The following is a 7269-nucleotide window of genomic DNA, read 5'->3' on the forward strand; positions in this document are numbered from 1 at the left end:
TTATTTGGTTTAGATGTGGGCATGGAAATAGGGGGAGTGCGGTTTAAATTATTGAGCTATCCCTCCCCCCATAATGCCAACATTAAGAAATCATTCTCTTTATATCATATGTTGATATGTGAGCTTCAATGATGAGTAGTGGCTTGGACCCAAGATATATCTTCGCGGTGCCATGCCACAACACTCATATATGGTGGCCTAGGCCACCACACTCTTCTTTGTGAAGAGTTGGATTATTTGGATCTTATCGCCTCTTATTTGACAACTCCATGTTCTTATGGGAAATCACTCTAGTTTGGCTTTATTTGCTCATATCTTGCAAACTTGAGTGACCATGTACCATTAACAGTTTGTATCTTCTAAAACCTAAGCCTACTCTCTCCTATAAACCATTTCCATCTTGCTCATTTGTCATGTTTGGTAAAAACTTGGAGTTTGAGGTGTTTCGGTCGGATGATCTAGGTTGCTCCATCTTATTGGTAAATCTGCACCTTATATGTGACGTGATACATTATTGCATCACATATGGATCATGCAAATAACCAACGAAAGATGGGCTGGATTCCCGTGTTTCGGAATTTTCCGAAGACCCCGGATAATCCGGCCCCAGGAGACACCGGATAATCCGGCCCGGCCGGATTATCCGCCCTAAGCTAGGGCCGGATTATCCGGCCTGGGCAGATCTTGAAAAGGGTTGAGGACGAGGCCGCGGGGGGCAAACGGTTCACACCACCCCCCACGCGCCTCTCTCTCCCTCTCTCTCCTCTCAAGTTCGCCGGACCTCCTCCTCCTCGCCGGAGACGCTCCGTCCGCCCCCTCTCGGAGTTCTTGGGTGGATCGGGTGCATCTCCTCCCTAGCTACCTTCTCCTCCAAGCGGTTTCCACAATGGATGTGGGTATGATTCACAATCTCTAACCCTAGATGTTGTGTTTTATATGTGCTATTTTCTTGGTGGAATTGGTGTCTAGTTGTTCCAAATCAATTGTAGTGTACTCCTCTTGCATGCTATGAGGCCGATCTAGTCTTAGACAAGCTTTTGATTGGAAAACTGCACATCTCGCAGGGCCGGATTATCCGCCCCCCGAGTAGGCCGGATTATCCGGCCAGGCCGGATTATCCGCCCCCAGGGGACACCGGATTATCCGGCCTGGAGCTTCATCGCCGCTGCAGTTTGTTTCAATCTATCATGTCTAGATTTGTACCGACTTATAGCATGTCTCTAGAGTATATTATCGTATCTTACATGACTTATGAGCATTACCTTTCCTTTGCTACCCGCCTTTGCTTCTCACAGGTGGTGCTTCTCGGGTGGTCGGAGACGCTCAAGGCATGATCGATCTAGTGACGAGTATGCACCCAATGCACCTCGCAAGTCCGTCACTTCAAGGCGGAAGAACAAGGAAGTGAGGGAGAACTACAAGGCCATGGACCCAGCTCTCTTATTCCGCTATCCGCATGAAGAACTCGGTATGAAGATGTCCCAAGGGATGAAGAGATAGAGGGCATGAGATACTGGTGCATTGAGCAGGAATTCATCTACAAGGACATCTATGAGCCCATGAAGAATCTGAGACCCATGCAAGCTATCGATGTGGAAATTCTGGCTGAAAACAATCACTTTGAAGATGCAATCTGGGTAGCTGGAAGGTTGGGCTTGCTTGATATCATGAAGATTCAATGTGACTATAGCCCAGATTTGGTGAAGCAATTCTTTGCCACTTTGGCAATCAAGAAAGATGAGGAACGCACTATGGAATGGATGACTGGCTCCACTCACTGCAGATGCCACTCGCGCCAATTTGCTGGTTTTCTTGGAGTTCCTCGTTGATGGGGGTCGTCGCCTTCATGGACCACAACAGCACAGATAAGAATGCTCTTGTGCATCTCTATACCTCAGCGGGAAAAATTGGTTTTACTAAGGGGCTGCTTCCCATATACAATCAGCTGCTTCGGTTCTTTCGGGCAACCATTTGCCCAAGTGGTGGTAACAATGATGCTCTCCGGGGAGTCCTTGTGAACCTTATGCACCTCAGCTATAAGTGTGCTCGTGATGTGTCTGAGGAACGGAACTACACTCTTGATGTCATGGACTTTATCTTCCATGAGATCCATGATGCCATGGTCTCCCGGACCACCATACCCTATGCTCCCTACATTCAACTTCTCATCAACAACTCGTGGCTGTGGTTGGTGAAGACTTGAGTGGGTACCCTCCGGTGAAGCACCATGTCAAGAAGGCCTACAAGGTTAAGCCGCTCTCTTCACTGTACCTCGCTCCCGACACTTTCATGGGTGATGCTCGTTCTAGTGGTTTTGCTCCTCGCTCGTCATCGTGATGTCCCGGCTATGAGGAAGCAAGTGACCCGGCTTAGTTGGTTCCAGCGCCACATCCTTTGCATGAACATTGAGATCCATAAGGAGAACTATGCAGCTAGCCGAGAGCGTTCTGAGATTAAGCATACTCAGGCGGTTATTCTACACAAGCTCAGTGGTGATCAAGGTCCCCCGCCTCAGCCTCCAGCTCACCAGGGTTACAGTGGATGGCACTCAGCACAGGTTCCATGGAGTGATCTTGATGATTGCCTTCAAAGGTCCAACACCTCTCGCCGCTCCTCCGGATGCACCTGACACTGATGAGGAAGAAGAGGAAGAGGCATACGAGTCCGATGATGATGATGCCTCCGAGTGATTCCCATGGGACGTGTAGCATCGCGCTTGTCCCTTTTTGGCGTCTCGATGCCAAAGGGGGAGAAGTGTTCTATTAGGATTCTCGGGGATTTGCATGGTTTGGGCACAAGCATATGCGTTTATCATTCTTATAGTGCTTGTGTTCCCTCTTTATTTGAACTATTTGGTTTGTTTGTGTGCCGTTCAAAACTATGTGCTATGTGGTGTGAGACATTGTTTTGGTTTTCGGATTTCTATTTGTTGAGATCAAGGATATTACATTATGTGTGATGCTATATCTCCGCATTATATATCTACACATGGGTATGATTTCTTGCATCCTATCTCAACTTCATATGTGTCAATGTCTATTGTTAGAGCTCATGTTGGATATCTCTTGTGTTGAGGCACCATACTCCTATGTGTTGTGTATTTGTATTCAAATGCAAATTACTTATATGCACACATGTAGGGGGAGTGCCTCTATGTTTTGCCATCATGCTTGTCTCTATAGTGATTCCTTTGCAAATCCGTATATTGTCATCAAACACCAAAAAGGGGAGATTGAAAGAACATCTCTCACATTATGTTTTGTGTGTTTGATGTCAATATATGTGATACACTAATGTTTGATTAAGTGGTACAGGGATTACATAGATATTTATTCATGTGTGTTGGATTTGATCGTCCGTCAAAAGTTATCGAAAAGGTTGGCTAGGCCGGATAATCCGGGCCGGATATTGTTGAAATATCCGGCCCCCGTTTTTGGCTAAGTCCTCGAGGAAAAGCCGCTCGCTGTGGGGGCCGGACTTTTGCCCGGATATTGTCCCGTATTGTACCAGTGGCCGGAATATCCGGGCCGGATATTTTGGAAATATCCGGCCCCCCGAATTTGGCTAAGGACTGGAAGAAATGCTTCTCTCGGCATAGGGCCGGACATTTGGCCGGATAATGTCACGGTTTTGTTCCGTAGGCCGGATTATCCGGGGGGGGGGGGGGATTATCCGGCCCTTACTTAGGCCGGATTATCCGGCCCCCCGGAAGCTGCAACGGCTCATTTTTGAGAGGGGGTATAAATACCCCCTTCTTCTACCTTGGTTGCTTGCTCAATCATTATACAAGAAATCTGCCAAGCCACCTCCATTAGAGCCACCTCAAGAAACACAAGATTTGCAAGATCTCCTTCCTCCCCCAACCAAAGCTCTTGATCTTTGGAGATTCGAAGGAGAAGACACCGATCTACATCCTCACCGAAGCGTTCTTCATTTCCCCTCTCTTGTTTGAGGGATCTCATGCTAGTGTTCCTATTTGGTTCCCTAGTTGATTTGTTGTTGATGTGTTGTTGTTGATTGTTGTATTGTTACAGATTTGGGAGCCTCCAATTTGGTTGTGGATGTGTGCCCCAAGAACTTTGTAAAGGCCCGGTTTCCGCCTCGAGGAAATCCCTTAGTGGAAGTGGGCTAGGCCTTCGTGGCGTTGCTCACAGGAGATCCGAGTGAAGCCTTCGTGGCCGTTGGTTTGGCTTGCGTAGCAACCACACTCCTCCAAACGTAGACGTACCTTCTTGCCAAGGAAGGGAACTACGGGAATCATCTCCGTGTCATCGCGTGCTCCACTCTCGGCTACCTCTATCCCACTCTATCTCCTATTGCGTAGCTATACCTTGCTTAGTTGATATCCTTGTCATATAGGTAAATTCACTTAGTTGCATATCTAGAGAATTTACCTTTTGTGTCAAGCCTAAATTGAAAAAGAACTAAAAATTGGTTAGCACCTATTCACCCCCCCCTCTAGGTGCGGCATACGATCCTTTCAACTGGAGACAAAGCTACTGTTCAGTACTACTTGTCATCCCCAAACTGATGGTCAAACTGAGGTGGTGAATCGAACCTTGTCACAACTGCTGAGATCCATGATCAAGAAGAACCTGAAGGAGTGGGAAGAGTGTTTGCCGCATGTAGAGTTTGCTTACAACAGTGGCGGTACATTCTACCACGGAGCTATGTCCTTTTGAGGTGGTGTATGGTTTCAAACCCATTACTCCACTTGACTTGTTGCCTTTGCCCATACATGAGAGAGTTAATATGGAGGCATCCAAGAGGGCAGATTTTGTGCGAAAAATCCATGTGAAGACTAAAGAGTTGATAGAGAACAAAGGCAAGAGCAATGCTGCAAGGATGAATAAGAAGCGCAAAGAGATGTTGTTCAAGCCTGGTGATATGGTCTGGGTACATTTTCGCAAGGATAGGTTCCCGAAGCCGCGAAGTCTAAGTTGAAGCCTCGTGGTGCTGGTCCTTACAAAGTGCTTGCCAAGATTAATGATAATGCATACTCGATAGATCTTCCAAGCTTGATGAGTTTGGTGTCAGTAATTCTTTCAATGTTGCTGATTTGACACCATATGACGGAGAAGACCTTGGAGCGTCGAGGTCGACGCCTTTTGAAGGGGGGGGGGGATGATGAGGACATCCCTACTACACCACTACCTCCGTCATTGATAAATGAAGAACCTGTTGTGAAGCTCAAGTCCAATGAAGTTCGGATTGGACCAATTACAAGGGCTCGTGCGAAGCTACTTAAACAACAGGTGAACTTGTTTTTAAACGGTACTTTGATTGATGAGAACTTTATACTGCCTAAGTCCTATTACTTATGTATCATCAGGTATCAAGAGGAGACGACCATCGCACGAGGAGTAGAGGAGCAGCTGGACATGAAGATGGACGTCAAGATGGACGTGAAGCTGGACATGGAGCTGGACATGAAGATATCTCATGGACGCGCGAGGGAGGAGCGGGAGGCATGCGCGAAAGGAGAAGTTGACGTCCAGGCCGGTCCAGCGCCCGGTTAGGCCGGCCTCCTGACCGGCCAGTCCGGTCCCTGGCCCGGCTGACCGGTCGCCAACCGGATGCATCGTACCGGAACCCAACCGGACGAATTTTGCGAACTTCCCGGTTGCCGACCGGTTGACCGGATGCCGGACCGGCCGACCCGGTCCCCGACCCGGTTGGACCGGATTCCAGCACCGGATTCGTCTCGAGTCCGTCTCGACTCGATATATTCTGGGTCGGTTATTCTTGTATCTTTTCGACCGAAGTCGTCCCGGACGCCTATATAAGTGCCCGGGACGCCCCCTAGCTGCTTTAGACCACGTTTAAGATAAACCCTAGTTCTTAGTTGTTTGCTCTAGCAAAACTATTGAATCCCTACACCATATTGCTTGATATTGTGTAGATCCTGAAAAAGTCTTGTGTGATCTGTTGTTCCATTGGGAATTAGACGGTTGTAACTTACCGCTTCGTGGTCGGCGGCTACGTGCGCAAGTGTGTGGAGTTGCGAATATCTTGCAGGGTTGAGAGGTGTTGCATTGGCGAAAGGGACCAATCGAGAGATCTCGTTGCATCATACAAGTTATCATCCACTTCATCGTCGTGTTTCTCCGCTGCCATCACCCCGTGATCATCATCACCGCTATTGCTTACTGAGAAGATTAGGCCACCCCTTATCAGGTGGCAACCATGGCCAGCCTGGGATGGTTGCCGGCGTGGGGGCCCGACCTGAATAAAGGCGGCGGTCCTAGGGTCTCTTTTGGGCGAAGATGAAGACCTGCCGGAGGCCTGCCCTTCATGATCTGGCCGGAGTGTTGAATTCCGGAAGGCACCGCCAGCGAATGTAACAGTGCTTCTATTGCCTGGAGTTTGCTGGATCGGAGGTATTCGTTCGTGCGCACCCATGCTTTTATTCCGACCGTTTGGTTCTGGACAAAGCATTGTTTGTTGCTTCTGTTCTCTATAAATCTTCCTTGTGCTTTGGTCATGTTGAACCCAAGGGAGCCCTCCAAGAGATCTTGCTCTGTTTACTGCAGCCAGAGGGCACATCTGATTGGTCTTTCGGTTCCACTCCAGCCTCTGCACACTGTCTTTTGGCATAACTGATGTTGCTAGCCTAGGACTTGTTCACCTGGAAGAACAACATAGCAAAACATCTTAACTTTCAAGCAGGATTTAGCTAACATTGCGCAAAATATCATTAAATGTACTTCTTAATTGGTTTATGAAATCTGCATTGACTTTTTTTTGCCGGGGCATTGATTATTTAATTTGCCTCATGCCAGCAACCTTATACGATGCTGACAACACGGACTTGCGTCGAACACCTAGCCTGCTCGACATGAACACCGTCAAGTACTGCTTCAGAATTGTCGACGAAGGGGCGATATATCAACAGAAATGTCACATCTCATACAGGGGCATTGGGCCTCTGATGAATATGTCCGCGCCACTTCCTCAGCCCTGGATCAATCCAGTTAGGCACAGAAGGAGTAGCCGTCAAAGGTGTCCATGTACTCCCTGAATGAATGTACCTCCAGTGGTCTCATGTAAGTCATACGTTTCCGTCTGGAAAGCAGGACTGTTGTAGTTTACAGTAGGTTTTCAAGAAACTGCACATTCATAATGGTTCAGTTTGTACTTTGCAAATTGATGCAGATTATCACAAAAAAAGTTTCAAATCACACACACTAAGAACAAAAATTCTCGACCATGGCTGTTACTGGTTCAGATCACAAGGTTCTAGTACACTCTACAACGATTCACTCACAT

The sequence above is a fragment of the Lolium rigidum genome, chromosome 5 (assembly GCF_022539505.1).
Source record: "Lolium rigidum isolate FL_2022 chromosome 5, APGP_CSIRO_Lrig_0.1, whole genome shotgun sequence".
In the NCBI taxonomy this organism is placed as follows: Eukaryota; Viridiplantae; Streptophyta; class Magnoliopsida; order Poales; family Poaceae; genus Lolium; species Lolium rigidum.